The sequence below is a fragment of the Amaranthus tricolor genome, chromosome 5, assembly GCF_026212465.1.
Source record: "Amaranthus tricolor cultivar Red isolate AtriRed21 chromosome 5, ASM2621246v1, whole genome shotgun sequence".
NCBI lineage: Eukaryota > Viridiplantae > Streptophyta > Magnoliopsida > Caryophyllales > Amaranthaceae > Amaranthus > Amaranthus tricolor.
The window spans coordinates 14,693,499-14,710,781 of record NC_080051.1 but is presented as its reverse complement, the minus strand read 5'-3'; positions in this window follow the sequence as shown (position 1 = coordinate 14,710,781).

Genomic DNA, 17,283 nt, shown 5'->3' with positions numbered 1-17,283 from the left:
AAGAAGTCTTAGAAATACGAAGCCAATCTTGTGCGCAAATAATTGCTTTGACCATCTTTGGAGTCAATGAAGTTCGAAAATCATTAAGATTACGACCACGAGTACTGAAAGCAAATTCAGAAGCAAGAGTAGAAATAGGTATAGCAAGTACATCATTAGCCATCTTTTAAAGAATGGGATACCTTTTGTTTGATCTTTCCACAATGGTAAAATCTCAAAGTTAGAATCAAGAGGTTCACATTGCATGCATCTTCTAAATACTTATCCAACTCACTTTTGTTTACATTAGTTAATGAACAATCTGTCTCCATTTGATATCTTGAATTCATTAAATTTCATGAAATGGAACAAACCTAGGTTGCTGCATTCGGGAATTTTAGGCTAACAAAAATGGCGAATTGTACACCTCAATACTCAGAGGATATTAGGGAAGAAAATGTCAGATGCTGGAATGAGTAAGAGACGACAATTTCTTCAAAATTTAAGGGGAAAGGAGTAGTTGATTCTTGGCTGCATCATGAGTTGAAAAGGAAGGTTTTGAGGAAGGATCCTGCGTTTCTTGTTCAGGTTTTAGAGGGGGAGAAGGCATGAGAATGAATAGGCTTTTAGGAAAATTGAGAGAGATGATAAATAGTGGTATGGAAGCCAAGATCTGATTTCTTTATTTCCTCTTTGTTTTAATCATAGTAGTAATAATAAAGGAATGAAATTAAGGAATTATTATCTTAATTACGTCTTTGATCCAACACCTATTCCTTAGTTTCATCTAGATTTGACCCAAAATAATTATTATCCTTAATATTTGTTTTAGATTCCTAGTCTAAAAATATTATTTCCTAAATTTTACAAGTATCACCACCATTGATACACTAGAAAGCGTCTATATAATCTTTGTTTATGGTCTTCATAGTATTTGCGACATAAGAGACTTGTGGCAAGAGTTGTGGAGGTTAGACTACGACATCCCTTTTTTATTCATAAGAGATTTTAATGCAATTTACAGAGAAGATCATAGGAAGAATGGTTCACGAGTGATAACTTATGAGCTTTATGGTATGCAACACTGGATGGAAGACATGGAGCTTCACCCAATCATAGATCAAGGCCGTAAATACTCATGGACTAACCAGGAGGAAGGGCAAAAGCGCACTTTAACCAAGATAGATCATGCTATTGGAAATCTGCATTGGATAGACAAGCACGGTCACGCCTACGTTCGTATGCTAATGCTAAATTATCGGATCACACTCCCTTAATTCTGACCTTGTTTCGCCAGCATCATCTATAGAAAAAGCCATTCCGCTTCCTCAATTACTTATGTAAGCATCAAAACTTCTTGTAAGTGGTTAAAGATGCGCGGAAGATCAAAACCAAAGGCATAGGTTAGCAGAAACTTTGGTACAGGCTGAAAATCTCAAAACATAGCTTAAATGGTTGCACTCCAAGGTGATCAGGGAGGCAATTCATTAAGCTCAAGTAGGGTTCATTCTGGATAGACAAATGACATATAGCAATCTATTGACAGCGGAGCTAATAAAGGGTTATTCGCGCAAAAAAAAAAACAGCCCCGGATGCATGATCAAGGTTGATCTCAGGAAAGCTTAAGACTCGATTAATTGAATTCTTCTACGTTCAGTTATGCAGGAGATGGGGTTCCCCCAAAAACTTGTTGGTTGGATAAAAACCTATGTCATATCGGTTTCTTTCGCTATTCTAACAATGGCACCCCCTTAAAACCCTTCGATGCCGAGAAAGGGTTGCGACAAGGTGATCCTATTTCCTCCTACTTATTCGCCATTGGGATGGAGTATTTGTTAAGGCTCATACATAAGATGAACCATGACCCAATCTTCAACTATCATCCAAGATGCAAGAAAGAAGATATTTCTCACCTTCTCTTTGCTAATGACATCCTCATGTTCTGTCGAGCAGGTACTAAGTGAGTAAGTACCATGATGAATACTTTCGACCTGTTCTCTAAGGCCTCGGAGCTGGAAGCTAACAGAAATAAAAGCAATGTCTATATGTCTGGGGGATATATGCAAACCAAAGAACATCTTTTCCACTTTTACACATGGAAGAGGGTGATTTCCCGTTTATATATCTAGGGGTACCGCTGCACTTAAAAATGCTGAATACTAAAGATTGTAGGCCGATAGTGGACAAGATTATATACGAGTCAAGTTTCAGTGTTCTCGGTTGCTCTAGTACGCAGGTAGGATTCAGCTTGTCCGGAGTATCATTGGTGGGATTAAAAATTTTTGGGCTCAAATTTTTTGCCTCCCTAAAAAGCTGATCTAAATGGTGGAGGATGTGTGCCACTCCTTCATCTGGACTGGTACAGAGTGGTTATCTAGGAAAGTTGTGGTAGCGTGGAGTCAAATAGTTTTGCCCGTTACCAAAGGAGGGTGGAACTTAAGAGATATGTACATTTGAAACAAGTGATAGGCACTTTGAAAAAGTCCAAAAATTTACAAGTCCACATATAGCTACTTCATAACCCAAAACATCGCGCATCCAAAATGCTTGTAGTTATCACCAACTTTGTCATTGAGTACCAAAAATTTCCAACAAAGATATGCTTGCCTACACCAAATAATTTTGTTAGTAATTAAGAACCAAATGAGCCCCAATATTGAGTATTCACAATCAAACCATCCCTACACTTTTTGTTGAGACATAATAAGCAAAGCATTTAGCATGATATTCACTAACAAAAGCATTACGTGTATAGGGAAAGCATTTAGAATTTAGCATCAAATTCACAATCAAACCATCACAGTTCCAACTCAAACATAGCATGAAGCATATGCTAAAGACTAGAACCCATGACAACAAAATCCAACATAAGCACCAATACTCCTAATTGGACTAAAATGCCAACCAGCTAATGCCATTGTAACTAAAACCACAACACAAGCCACCAATACTCCTAATTGGACTAAAATGCCAACCAGCTAATGCCATTGTAACTAAAACTACAACACAAGCCACCAATACTCCTAATTGGACTAAAATGCCAACCAGCTAATGCCATTGTAACTAAAACCACAACACAAGCCACCAATACTCCTAATTGGACTAAAATGCCAACCAGCTATTGCCATTGTAACTAGAACTACAACACAAGCCGTCAATACTCCTAATTAGACGCAAAAAATAGGCCAAGTATATATTAAAAACATGTCTTTTTAGCATGTTGTAAGCCTAAGTATATGTTAAAAAAATGCAAAAGAAAGCATCATTTACCTAATAAGCATTCATGACAATCATTGAACTTCTTTATTCTGTAGCTGTTGTAAGATGCTTTGTTTCATCGATTCAATTGCTTCTTGTTGTTGTGCCTTATATTCTTCAAATTGTCGTTGTTGTAGCAACTGACTTTCCATCAAATCTTTAATTTGTTGTTGTTGCTCTTGAATTTTCTCTTGTTGTTGCTCCACAATCTTACGTTGTTCTATTTGTGCTTTGTCTTTTGAATATGCACGTATCCCTGTCCCTTTTCCACGTACATGCCCTGACTTTTGGCCCAAAACTCTAAGCAAAATTTCATCTTGTGTCATTGAATCCCCAGCTGATGCAACAACATCTTTCAACTTCACCTATTACATAAACAAGATATATATAATTGCATATTATAATAGAAAAATCATACAAGGGTAACAAAAATATAGTTATAATGGGTTGTTGTACATATATGGATTTCTTTTGACCGCGTATCGAGCCATTCTAGTTTTCCTTGATCATTCTTACGAGTGTGTTGGATAAGCCAAACTTTATCAGCAGTTAGCTTCACATTAACATTCTCTTTTGTCTATTCAAATTATACAACGTTATTGATATTATTTCAGACTACATTCAATAAACATAATAAAATAGGTTTGTCTTACCAATACATCTTCTGATTCAGGAAATGATAAATTTCCAGTCGTATGCTTAGTTCTCTTGTCAGAATTCCGATTTTTAGAGTTCTTCTCACTTATGACCTGCATGATGATTACAAAAGTTGATGCCAATCAAGTTCTTGATATTATTGGTAATTCCTAAATGGCATCATTGACGAGAAGATAGTACATAGTTCATATACATCGGGTCAATGTTGAGTTGTTTACTTACATAAATAGTTCATAAATAGTACATAAAGAAATACCTTAAATTTGTCAGATCCGTAATACTTGATCAGATATTCTCATTGAGGTTGGGGTAAGTCAAGAGGAGGATTCTTTTTGAGCTCCTCGTTAGTTTTTCCGCATCTCGCACTTTTGTAGTAATTGTGCAACCTACACTTGTACAATCTATATAAACGTTGCATGGTCTCCAAGACAAATGCATACATTCGGAAGTAGTCACTAGAGTTATCAATTTCAAACTGCTCTTGCACAAAGAAGGTAAGATGATAGGTACAACCAAAACCAGAAAACTATAGTGCTAAATAATTGATATTAATAAAGAAATTAGTAACTAACATAACCTGTATTTCCTTCAACATACTTTCTCCAGCTGCCTCAAATGCTTCTTTCCAACTTTTCACATTCAAGGGAGCTTTTGTCCTCACAATACGCCCACACTCATTAACCAAGTGACGAGCATTTTCTCCAATTGCTCGGTCAATTTCATCAGGTATTGTGATCTTCAATTTCGATCCTCTCCCTTTAATTTTCATGTCAACCACGTAACTCTTATACATTCCTCTCTTACCTCTTCCTTTGATCTTACTAGTTGCTAAGATAATACAAATGCTAAAAGGTATCAAGTATGCCTACAATAATCAATAATCAATAATCAATAATATCTAAAAAAGTTGCTCCATCTCTGTTAATTACCTGTATTTCTATCTATCTCATCACCATTAACTTGCTCCACCTCCTTTCGATTGATAGTTTGCCTTGGTTGTGGATCTAAAGCTTCATTCACTTGCAAGCCCACTTCAATTCTAGTAACAAAGTTGCTTCTTTTCTTTCTCTTACCAAGTATGCCTACAATAATGCTCATTAATCAATAATCAAGAATATATAAATAATTACAAAGTAGAAACATGAAAGTCGAGTTTTCAATAATGTACTTTCATCCATTAAGGTAATGACGCCTTCTGATGCTTGGTCATTCAAGATTGGTGTAGCAGTTTCTTCATAACCTTGAAGATCGTCTCCATGAATCAAGTTATGGTCATTCAAGGTCGGTGCATCAGTTGTTGGCGATTTAGTTGCTGGCAATTCAGTTGGTGCTGCTTTGTTTATATGCGCTTCATAAGTTGTTCGTTGCCTCTCCAAATCTACAAGGGTAAAGACAATAAAAATCAAAGTGAATTCAACATAATAAAATTTAAATTTTTTGAATTGAAATAGAAAAAAAAAACTTACTTTTGCTAACTGCATCAGCAATCTCATCTGTGATGTGTGGGTTAGAGCTATTATTGAATTGATCAGCTACATTTTGCTTGCTAAACAATTGTGTCCGACTAGCTTGAACACGACTCATAAGTTTTCCGGGGGCAATACTTCGACTGCATATTTTCTTTCCCCCTCCTCTCCCAACCATCTTTTATCTATTCAGATATTTTTGCAAAATTATCAAACAAAAGGTAGCTTCAACAATAAACAATATATTTCAAGATAGAGCGGAAAAAATAAACAATAGTAGCCGAATTGTTCATATAGATAACAAGAAAGATAGTAGTGAATGTAAATATTGTACAACATAACATAATGAAGGAGAAGAATCAAAATCAAATTTCTTCTTCAACTTCACTCGATTCCTCAAAGACTTCAATTTCACCATCATTAATGAAATTGTCATCTTCCAATATTTGTGTAACCATTTGCACTTCATGTTCTCCTTTATAATCCATAAACATATTTGTAGCCAACGACGAACTAACTCTGAAATTGTCAGTATGTACGCAATTAGTATATTCAACTTCAATATTAGCTTCCACCTCTACTTGTTGAAAGGCATCTACATCTATACCCTCCTTATCTAGATCACTAGCACTCATATTATACAAATCCCTTGGTTGTGCTTTTATAACAAATTCCCAATTCTCATTGTTTTCATCTTGTATGTAAAGTACTTGCTCCACTTGGGATTCTAGCACAAACACATCATCCGACTTTAAAAGTCTATTCTTATTCACACTAATCAAACCATGCTCATCTACCTTATACCCTCTACCAAGGTTTTCTACATTAAACCAACTGCATTTGAACACAAATACATGATTTTCTCCAGGATAACGCATTTGATATATGTCTCTCAAAACGCCATAGTATTCCTTATCTGAAGCATCATCACCACGCACCATGACACCTGAATTTTGGGTTTCCCTATTTTCTGACCTATTACTGGTGTGGAAACGGAAACCATTTACAATATATGTTGTGTAATGCCCTACAACTCTAGAAGGACCACAAACCAAATTGTACATGTCTTTATCACAGCGTCCAAGTTTATAAATTTTTTGTACCTAAATGAACAAATGTTAACATACTTTATTAGCAAAATGGCTTATTGGATAAACTTAAGTAGGAAACCATTTACAATGTATTACTTAAAAGCTTTCTTACTTGATTTTGTATCCATTTGGAAAATTGTTCTTTGTGCCTCCGTTCTACATTTCTTGGACATTCCTTCTCCAATTCCAACTTATGTTTTCTATGACACCATATAAAAACAAATAAATGTGGCTTCTATAGACTAAAATATACTATACAATTCAAACTAATTAAACATAAGGAATAAAAATGGCTTACTGGACAAACTTAAGAAGTGGATCGTAGTTTTGAAGAATATAAAAATGGATTTGATCACACTCTAGATGATCTAGATGTTGAAGAATACAATCATTTTCACAAGCATCAATCTTATAATAATCAAGGCCCAAGTCTTTAATGAGTTTCTTAGCCCCGTAATAAGAAGTTGGAAGGTAAGCGCCATAGCCTTGACGTTCTAATTGGAGTAAACTATCAAAAGACTTATCAGACCAATTATTCAAAACCTTTAAATGTAATAATTTAACAATATATGACAACTTAGACATTTTTGTGCCATGCATTGTTAATGGTTGTTGGTATTCCTCTAAAAGTTTGAAAAACTTTTTTGCATTTGCATTAGGTTTCTCATACTCCTCAACATTATTTAAAGCCTCTTCAGCACTCCCAACATTCATAGCACCAACTCCACATGCATCTTGCAACATTGTGAAACCACTATCAATGTCATTTGACTCATCAACATCATCCCCATCACTTGATTCAACTAATTCTTCCCCGTGAAGTTCCCAAAAAGTGTACTTCTCATACATTCCTCCCTTAAGCAAGTCGAATCTTACATCACATTTTGTTTTAAGAAATATATTGTGACAATTATTACAAGGGTACCTAATAGTAGTACTATCTCGATCATCTTCTCTTACTTTGGAAATAGCAAAATTTAGAAACTCATCAACACCATTTACATAATCAATAGATGAACGATCTTTTACTTTGACTGATGCCTTATTCAAAATCATTTCCTATATTTAAACTTTATAGTAATTAGATTATATAACATTCAATAATATCACCAAGAACTCCTTATAATATTGTTAACAATTAATACAAGAACAAGAACAATTTAACAACTTGTAGAACAATTTAATTTCGAGTTGTTTGAAGAACAATTTAACGATTCAAAAAGAACAAGAACAATTTAAATTTTTGAAAGAAACACAAGAACAATTTTAACAACTTGAATAACAATTTAACCACTATATGAAAGAGAATTTAAACTTTAAGTTGTTTGAAGAACAATTAACAATAAAAACAAGAACAAAGATTATCATTTGTTCCAATGTATGCATGAAAAATCAACTTAGAAATTATTTTCAATACATGACAAATCACCTTTGACATAAAGACCATTAACTTAAGCAATCAACTATGAATCGATCATCCCTGATCGAATTATAAATAGACCACAAACAAAGACAAACATTGAAGACCATAATTGGATCAATATGCCTGATGAACCTGATATGGAAGTCCTACAAACTAATGATGTTAGTATCCAATATGGGCCAAACATGAGCATAAAGGCATTACAAGACCAAGAGAAGTCAGAAGAAGACTTCTAACAACAAGCAAATAGAACAGAAGCTTCAAACAGCACAAACAGAGCTGCAGCCACCACCTGCTGACCAGCGTACCTTGCAGCTCTTCCACAGAGCCAACCGGAGCATTCCAGGAGACACCAAGGGTAGTTTTGGAATCTCTATACATGGACCTTTCCAGCAAGACCTTAAGTACCTCCTAAAGATCACATTAAGACACTAAGAAAGGGAGCTCAAGGTCCCCTGGTCAACTGATATCATACCAGAATAATCAGTGTTCTGTTTTCTGTCTATTTGTACTTAAAACGTGCACATGTTTGTCACGTGTTGATTTTTAGCCATTATTCTTTGTTGGTTGTGAAAACATTAGTCTTAACTAATTTTAGATGGTCTCATAGTTCTATAAATAGGAGGCCTAAACCTTTGTAAAAATGGAGAGATTGTTCAATATCTGACAACAAAAGAAGTCAATTCAATATGAAATCTAAACAGTCAAGCACCTCTAAATAGATATCCGTTAACCAAGCAATCAAAACAGCTGTCCTGCCAAGTAAAGATGCAGAAAATTGCTTGTTCACCTCCTACTCTACGTCGTATTCACAAGTCACTGCTAGCTAATTCCTCGTGAATAGCACTCAGAAAATAATAGTAATAAAAAAATGCAAGTAATCTGATAATAATCTGATAATTACAACAAAGCCCAAGAAATTCAAAGAACAACCCATAAATTGAGGGAATCAACAGGAAACAAGAACAAGAAATTCAAAGAAAAAAAAAGGCAAAAAAAAAAAAACTACAACAAAGCCCAAGAAATTCAAAGAACAACCCATAAATTGAGGGAATCAACAAGAAACAAGAACAAGAAATTCAAAGAAAAAAAAGGCAAAGAAAAAAAACTACATGTCGTGGGTTCTTTGAGAGGTGGCTGAACGGTTCAACGCTGCAGCGTAGCGGCAGCACTGGTGTGCAGAAGGAGGCTGAAACTCCGGCGTGCAATGGCCAGACGCTCCGGTATGCAGAAGGAGGTTGAAACTCCGGCAATGGCTGCGATATGGTGTGCGGGAATAGGGTTCGTGAGGTAATCGGGTTTGTGAGGGGAATGTATTCGTGAGTTTCTGAATTGGGAGGGAAATGGGGACGGAATGTGAGGGGTGGGTTTTGATTTGAGAGGGAAATGAAAAAATAAAATTATTAGTATAAGGGTTTTCACAACGACTTTATTGTATCTGTATATTTAAATATTTTTTGCAACAATATATACAGTTACGAATTATTTATTTAATTTTAACAACTAAATTGTTTGTTGCAAAAAATTGGGTTATACCGGGATATTATTTTAAGGGGTGGGGAAGTTTATTTCTTTTTATGGCAACGATTATTTAGCAACAACAACGGATTTCGCAACAGCTTGTATTTTTCGCAACGAAAAAAATATAATCGTTGCTAAAAGTTGTTGCTAAAAACAAGTTTTGTTGTAGTGGAAGTGTAATCCCATTAGCCCAAGCCCTTGAAAGAAAAGCATTGCTTTTTCATGTATCTGTACACAACGAGGCGAATCGATAACAATGGAATAATATAAGGGAGTTTTTCCAGAACCAGGGTGTGCTTGTTATAAATATTATACTTACCTTGTTTGACAAGTAGCTCACATTAATTTATTTTGCCTCTGACAGTCCATTAGAATAGGCTAAAGGAAATATAATAGGAAAAACAACAAAAATAATTTTTTAAAAATTTTTTTTTCAGTTTGGATAATTTTTATTTTCAAAATAAGTGTTTTCGTATCCGAGTCTAAGGTCAATTTAATTTACCACGACTTTATTTGCTATTACTAACAGCAAACAAAAGGAAAACAATATCATAACGTTAGAAGAGACAAAAAAAATTATTGTTTGGTTTTTTGCTCCCTTTAAACGTTATGAATATCTTAATAAGCTACTGGTAACAATGAACAAAGTCGTGGTAAATTTGTTTTTTTTTTTTGTTCGCTGTTAGTAATAGCAAACAAACCCTAACCTTAAATACAGAGACGTTTATCTTTAAAATAAAAAAATTTTGACTCTTATTTTTTAACTTTTTAAAAATAGTTTATTTATTTCATTTTTCATATAATAGCCCGTCAAGTTTCAATTCCAAGTTGGGCCTATTTAGTATCAGTGGGCCGACTTGCCGAATGATGTAAATGAACTTGTATTTTACATTTAACTACTCTAGCTGGCTACTCCCTCATTTTCATGGGTTTCCTCAACTTCAATTGTTGTACAAGTCAAGGAAAGGGATAACAATAGGTTAAAAGTTAGGAAAAATTATCTTGAATAATATAACATTTTAAAGATTTTCTTATAATAATTTCATCTATTGAGTAACCATGAATAATTTTAACTTTAAGAGGTATTTGCCTTGAGTAAAGGTGGGTAACCTGATGACCTGCTATAGTAGGTTATTCACCGAAAAAATAAACTAAAAATTAATGTAAAATTAGAGAAAACTTTTGAAAATTTACATTAAAAAATCAGAATTTTTTTTTACATTTAAAAATATTTTTTTCGAAATTTTATTTTAATTTATCTTTTCTTAAAAAACTAAAGCTTATTATAGCAAGTCATCCGGTTACCAAGTTTACTAAAGGCAAATACCCCTAAAGTTGAGATTATTTATAGTTCATCAATAAATAAAATTATTGTAGGAAATTCATGAAAAAATTGAATTATTTTAGATAATTTTTCCTAAAAGTTATACTTCTGTATAAATACGTACAAAACAATGTATGGATAAGAAATAAGGATAAGTTAAATATATAAAGTAGAATTAAACAAAAGTGTTAAAAAACTAAGAATTGACTAAAATTTATGCAAGAGACCAAAACAATTGGTGCAAACTCGATGTAAACAGAGGGTGTAATATATACTGCATTTGTCCATCTCAATTCGCAATATTTTTCTTTTTCATTTGTCTTCTTAATTTTACACTAAGTGTTTTTTGTTTTTTTTTTTTTTGCAATGTTTCTCCTCTCCAAGCCCCTTAATTTTGGAGGCCTTATACAATACAAGTACACGAAAATTTGAATAGAATAAAACTTTTTAAAAAAAAGAAATAAGTTTTTGGAAAATTTAATTCTCAAAATAAGCGTCTCTGTGTCTGATCCTAAGTCAAACTTTGTTCTCTGTTATAATAACGAACAAAAGAAAAAAATTTACCATAACTTTGTTTGATGTTACTAACAACGAACAAAAGAAAGACAATCTCATAATATTTAAAGGGAAAAAAAACATATTTATTCACTGTTTGAGAAATTTATTTTCATAAAATGTATTTTTGGACAAAATTTTAAAATTTCGTTAGCATTATATTCCTTAAAAAAAAAGAATGTCATTGACTTTATCAATTTGAGCATTTTCTCTTAAAAGTGCTAAACAAATAATATCAAGGTTACGCTGATATGGAAAATAATTATGCATCGATAGCCACTTATTTTTTGAAGGGAGTACGAGTATGAATTGTTTGTCATTTTATTTCACTTAGACCCTGTTTTCAGGTGAGATATTGAATATATGATGGTAAATTGACCATATTGAAAATACTAATTAAATTATATGAATATTTGTAGTTTTATAAGCTTAATTAGTTTAGATTTATAATTAAGAAATATTTTTGAGTTTAGCAAATTATTATTCTATTTTATTGCTTTAAAAAGTTTATGTGTGTTTTCAATAATAAGCACACCTATACTAATCAAATATGCTCAAGTATAATTGCGTTTAATGTTGTTTTAAATTAATAAATTGAAAATAGATTTAGTGGAAGTGCAAAAATTTATTTATTTTTGTGTCTTGCTCTAATCCTACTAATGGATTTTTACTTATTATTAAATTTTTTTCCTCAAATTTTTAAATTGAATAATGAATTTTGTGGTATTTTTATATTGCGTTTGTTAATACTTTGTTCATGGTGCTTTTGGTATTTTAAGATCTTGGATCTGTCACTACATGGAAATACGGAGTCACGTATACTAAATTGGGAATTTAGAAGAATAAATAAAGTACTCCTTCTATTTCTTTTAGTTTGTTAATTTTATTGTTTGCACATTTTTTAAAATAAATTTTGACTTTTCATATTTTTAAACACGCTGTACGCATCATAAAAAATTATAAAAATTAGTTGAGAAAAAACTTTACATTAAGACTAATCTAATAAGATCTCATATTAATATACTTTATGGTTAATATATTTCTTAAAAACTTTATTTAAACTTTTATATTCAAAAATAAAAAAGTTAAAATAGACAAATAAAAGTGTAGAAAGGGAGTATAAGTTGTTTATATCCCATAAAGACATACTTATGTTTCTTGTACTCATATAGAAGTAGTAGTCTCCTGACCTGTGACTGTATTTACTGTAATTTAAGACTTAATTAAATGGGGAAAGAATGCAAAATTCAGGAATCTTTCCTTTAATAGAAAGGAAGTGGGTGGAACCATTATTTTCAAGTCTATTCTTTAAATATTACCCAATTACTCATTTTTATTAAAATATTTTGTTCAAAAAATGAACCCCTTTCTCATGGAATCATGGCAGGCCAGCAGGGTGTCCCTTCAGGAGCCTGCGAGCCAACTTTCTCTATCTATTATTATTATTATTATTATTATTATTATTATTATTTGTATTTATAAAATTATTGTAATTTTTTTTATTAAACTTCTAAAGAAGTGTGATTACTAATCAGAATGAAAAAATAATTCTTCAGTTTAACATTTTTGTTTTTTGCTTATTAAACATGTATAAGCTTTCCCTATTATCTATGCTATTTGTTTACAATTTTTGTAGTTTTTCTTGCTAGTACATAAACTATTTTAGCAAGATTAGTTAATTAATATTTAGAATAAAAATAAGAAAAAAAAATAATGGCATGACAGGCAATTGGCCTAAAGTAAACTTCATCCTTGAATTAATATATATAGTCCTTTACTTGATATAATTCTTAAATTAATCACAAATTCTTAAATACATGGAATTAATAGAGTCCTTTACTTGATATAATTCTTAAATTAATCACAAATTCTTAAATACACGGTTTCATGATGAAAATTATTTTTATTGGGTAGGCCCGTCAAAAGTTGAACATACCTACTAACCTTACCTGAACCTAACTCGAAATAAGTGAGTTTAGGTTGAGATTTTTGACCCAACTAATGAAATGAGTCGAGTTGACTTCTCTATTTATTCAATGGGTTAGGTTCAGATAATAATTTTAAATCTGAAACAAACCTGTATAACCCATTCAATGAAAAGAGTTAATCACGAATTAAATTAATAAGTATATCCTAAACTTAATTCATTTAAGATTTTCTATTTTTCACAATAAATACAAAATAAACAACTAAAAATGAAAAGTTTAAAAATAAGTCCTAAAAAATTAGAGGTTGTCAATGATAAAAACCATAAATTGAAAAAAAAATTATAAACGAATTAAGTGGATCGACATTAGATCGATTTGATTTATTGCATGCCATGTTAGGATTGTGATTTTCAACCCAATCAAATAAACGAGTTAGGTTTGAATCAAGCGGTTTATGACATGTAGAGCTGTTCAAATGTGATCCGACCCCGAAAATCCGAACCGAAACCGAATTTAACCGACCTGAAAATATGTTTCTTTTTTAGGTTTATCGAACCGACATTATCCGAACCGAAGTTGCGCGCGAACCGATTTACGACCTAAAATCGTAAAATCGAACCCGAGCTGCGGCCGATTTTTATAATCGACATATAACTGTTAACCAAGATTACCCGAACCTAATAGTGACCGACCCGAGTCATACTCGACCCGAATCATGCTCAAAACCAAACTTGATCCGGCTAAAATCGACTTAACCTGAACAAATTTTTAATTGAAATATTGTAAACCTGAACCAATTTTTAACATAGAGGTATGATCGACTCATACACAATCATCTTATTAGTTAATCTAATAAAGTAATAGAAATTTTAATAAATTAAATTTTATACATACATGGTTTCATATATTTAGAGTTAATAATCAATGCTCAATGTTTATTTAACTATTTTTAATCGATTTTGATGAAAAATAATAAAACTATAATTTTAATTTACTGTCAAACAAGTAAAAGTAACAAAGTAATAATCACTAACTGATTTGCATTTTAACTATTCTTCCTTAACTAAGGGGAATCTTATCATCAATTAAAAATTGTCTAACAACTTAATCTGATATTGACTCGATCTATAGTAACTAGTAATTCGTAGCCGAATTCTTCTGGAAAATAATACCCAAACCCGATCTGTATCCGGTAAAACCGAACCAATAATTAACCGATGACAGTCCGAGACCGATTGACTACTCAACACGAACTTCAATCGACACCAAACCGATGCTAACCCGATAGCTCAAATAACTGATCTTCAATCGAATTGTGACTAACCAACCTGACCCGAGTGTGACCCGTCGCAACACGCATCCGAAAAATAACCAATCCGAAATACAACTGAACCAAATGACACCCGTTCGAAACCGACCCCATCATCCGAATGAACACCTCTAATGACATGTTATTTATATATGACCCGAATCGAAACCCAACCAAACCTAATAAGTTTGACAAACCTACTATTGGTTTAGCTCATGTATACTTATTCTATTAAAAAATGCTCAATATGAGTCTGTCTCACCAAACCTAATAAGTTTGACAAATCTACTTATTCTATTAAAATGTTCAATATGAGTCTTTCTCATGATGAGACAGTCTAATACTAGAAAAGCTTCGAAATTAATATATTCCTAGTGGTAAAGTGATACACCAATTTTAGAAATTTTGTTCCGTTTTGCCCTATTCACTCATTTTATTATATAACATTTTGTTTTGATAGTTTGTGGTAATATTTTTGAGATTACTTTTTCGTTATCGATGGCTTGATTATGTTCTTTTTATTTTCAAATAATATAATATGAATTAAATACTGGAATGATTTTCTGCTTTGAGCACTAGCTTTAATGCGATGCCTCATATGGACAATTTATAAAGTGATGGGCAATATTGTTTCTTAACTCCATTTCCAAAAAAAAAAAAAAAAAAAAAAAAAAAAAAAAAAAAAAAACTTCTCATAAAAAACAAAATAGTAAGTGAAATAATAATAAAATTAATTATAGATGTGCAAGGAATAAGACAGACTGTACTCTATAGGGACTCCAAGTCTACAACAAAATAGTCAATTTCTAAGAAGTAATTTAAAATGTTTTTTAAAGAAAAAAAGTGTCCTTGTGCCCTGTACTGTCGGAAAGAACACCAATATAATGCAAACAATTAATTATTTTATTGAGCTCAAAAATTTAATCTCTAATTGAATTTAATTTGACGTACATTTTAAAAGATTTATGATTATGTAAAATCAATATAGACAAATGCAATCCGATAATTTTAAATCAATTCCTAAATAAGAGCTAATAGGAATTATTTGAAAATTCATGATATAATTGATATTTTATTTTTGTCAAGTATTGAAGCCTTTATATATTTTCAAATGTTAAAAAAATTAATTGAATAAAGTAACACTCATCCAATTCATAAAAAATAATAAGTGGCACGAATACACCTTATAACAACTTGACTCCTAAAATTATATATATATATATATATATATATATATATATATATATATATATATATATATATATCTATATATATATATATATATATATATATATATATATATATATATATATATATATATATCTATATATATATATATATATATATATATATATATATATATATATATATATATATATACATATACATATATATACATACATATATATATATATATATATATATATATATATATATATATATATATATATATATATATATATGTATATACATATATATATATATATACATACATACATATATATATATATATATATATATATATATATATATGTATATATATATATATATATATATATATATGTATATATATATATATATATATATATATATATATATATATATATATATATATATATATACATATATATATACATATATATATGTATATACATATATATATATATATGTATATACATATACATATATATATATATATATATATATATATATATATATATATATATATATATATATGTATATACATATATATACGTGTGTATATATATATATATATATATATATATATATATATATATATGTATATACATATATATATGTATATACATATATATATATATATATATATATATATATATATATATATATATGTATATATATATATATATATATATATATATGTATATATATATATATATATATATATATATATATATATATATATATATACATATATATATATATATATATATATATATATGTATATATATATATATATATATATATATATATATATATATATATATATATATATATATATATATATATATATATATATATATATATATATATATATATATATATATATATATATATATATATATATACACTTACATGTGTTTTAAAGTGACAATAAAGCATCTAAAATTTCTAAAAGTTATTTGCGGGGCCTATATAGACATGTTTCGTCATGCGGAGCTTGTTATTTTTTTGGCAATAGTTGATGACTATTCTAGATTTGTTTGCATTTATTTGTCGAATGATAAAACGGAGGTGCTTCGTATGTTTTTGATGTTTGTTTTTATGGTTGAAAGATAATTCACTGCAACCATAAAATTGTGCAAAGTGTTAATGGTAAGGAGTTTAATTGTTTACATGTTTTTTTTGATACTACTGGTATTATTTTTCAAACCTCATGCATGGGTACTCCGCAACAAAACGGGAGGTTTGAGAGAAAACATAAACATATTTTGTTAGTTGGGCGAGAGTTATGAGATTCCATGCCAAATTACCAATTTATTTTTGGGGTGAGTGTTTTCTTTCTACAATTCACCTATTTAATTGAACTCCTACTCTATTGCTACAAAATAAAACTCCATTTGAAATCCTCTTTAATACACCTCCTATGTTTGGTGCCATTTGTACTTTTGGGTGTCTATGTTTTGCACATAATCAGATGACTCATGGAGATAAGTATGTGAGTGGGAATCAAAAGTGTGTCGTTGTGGGCTATCCATTTGGGAAGAAAATCTTGAATAAAAAGTATTTCTT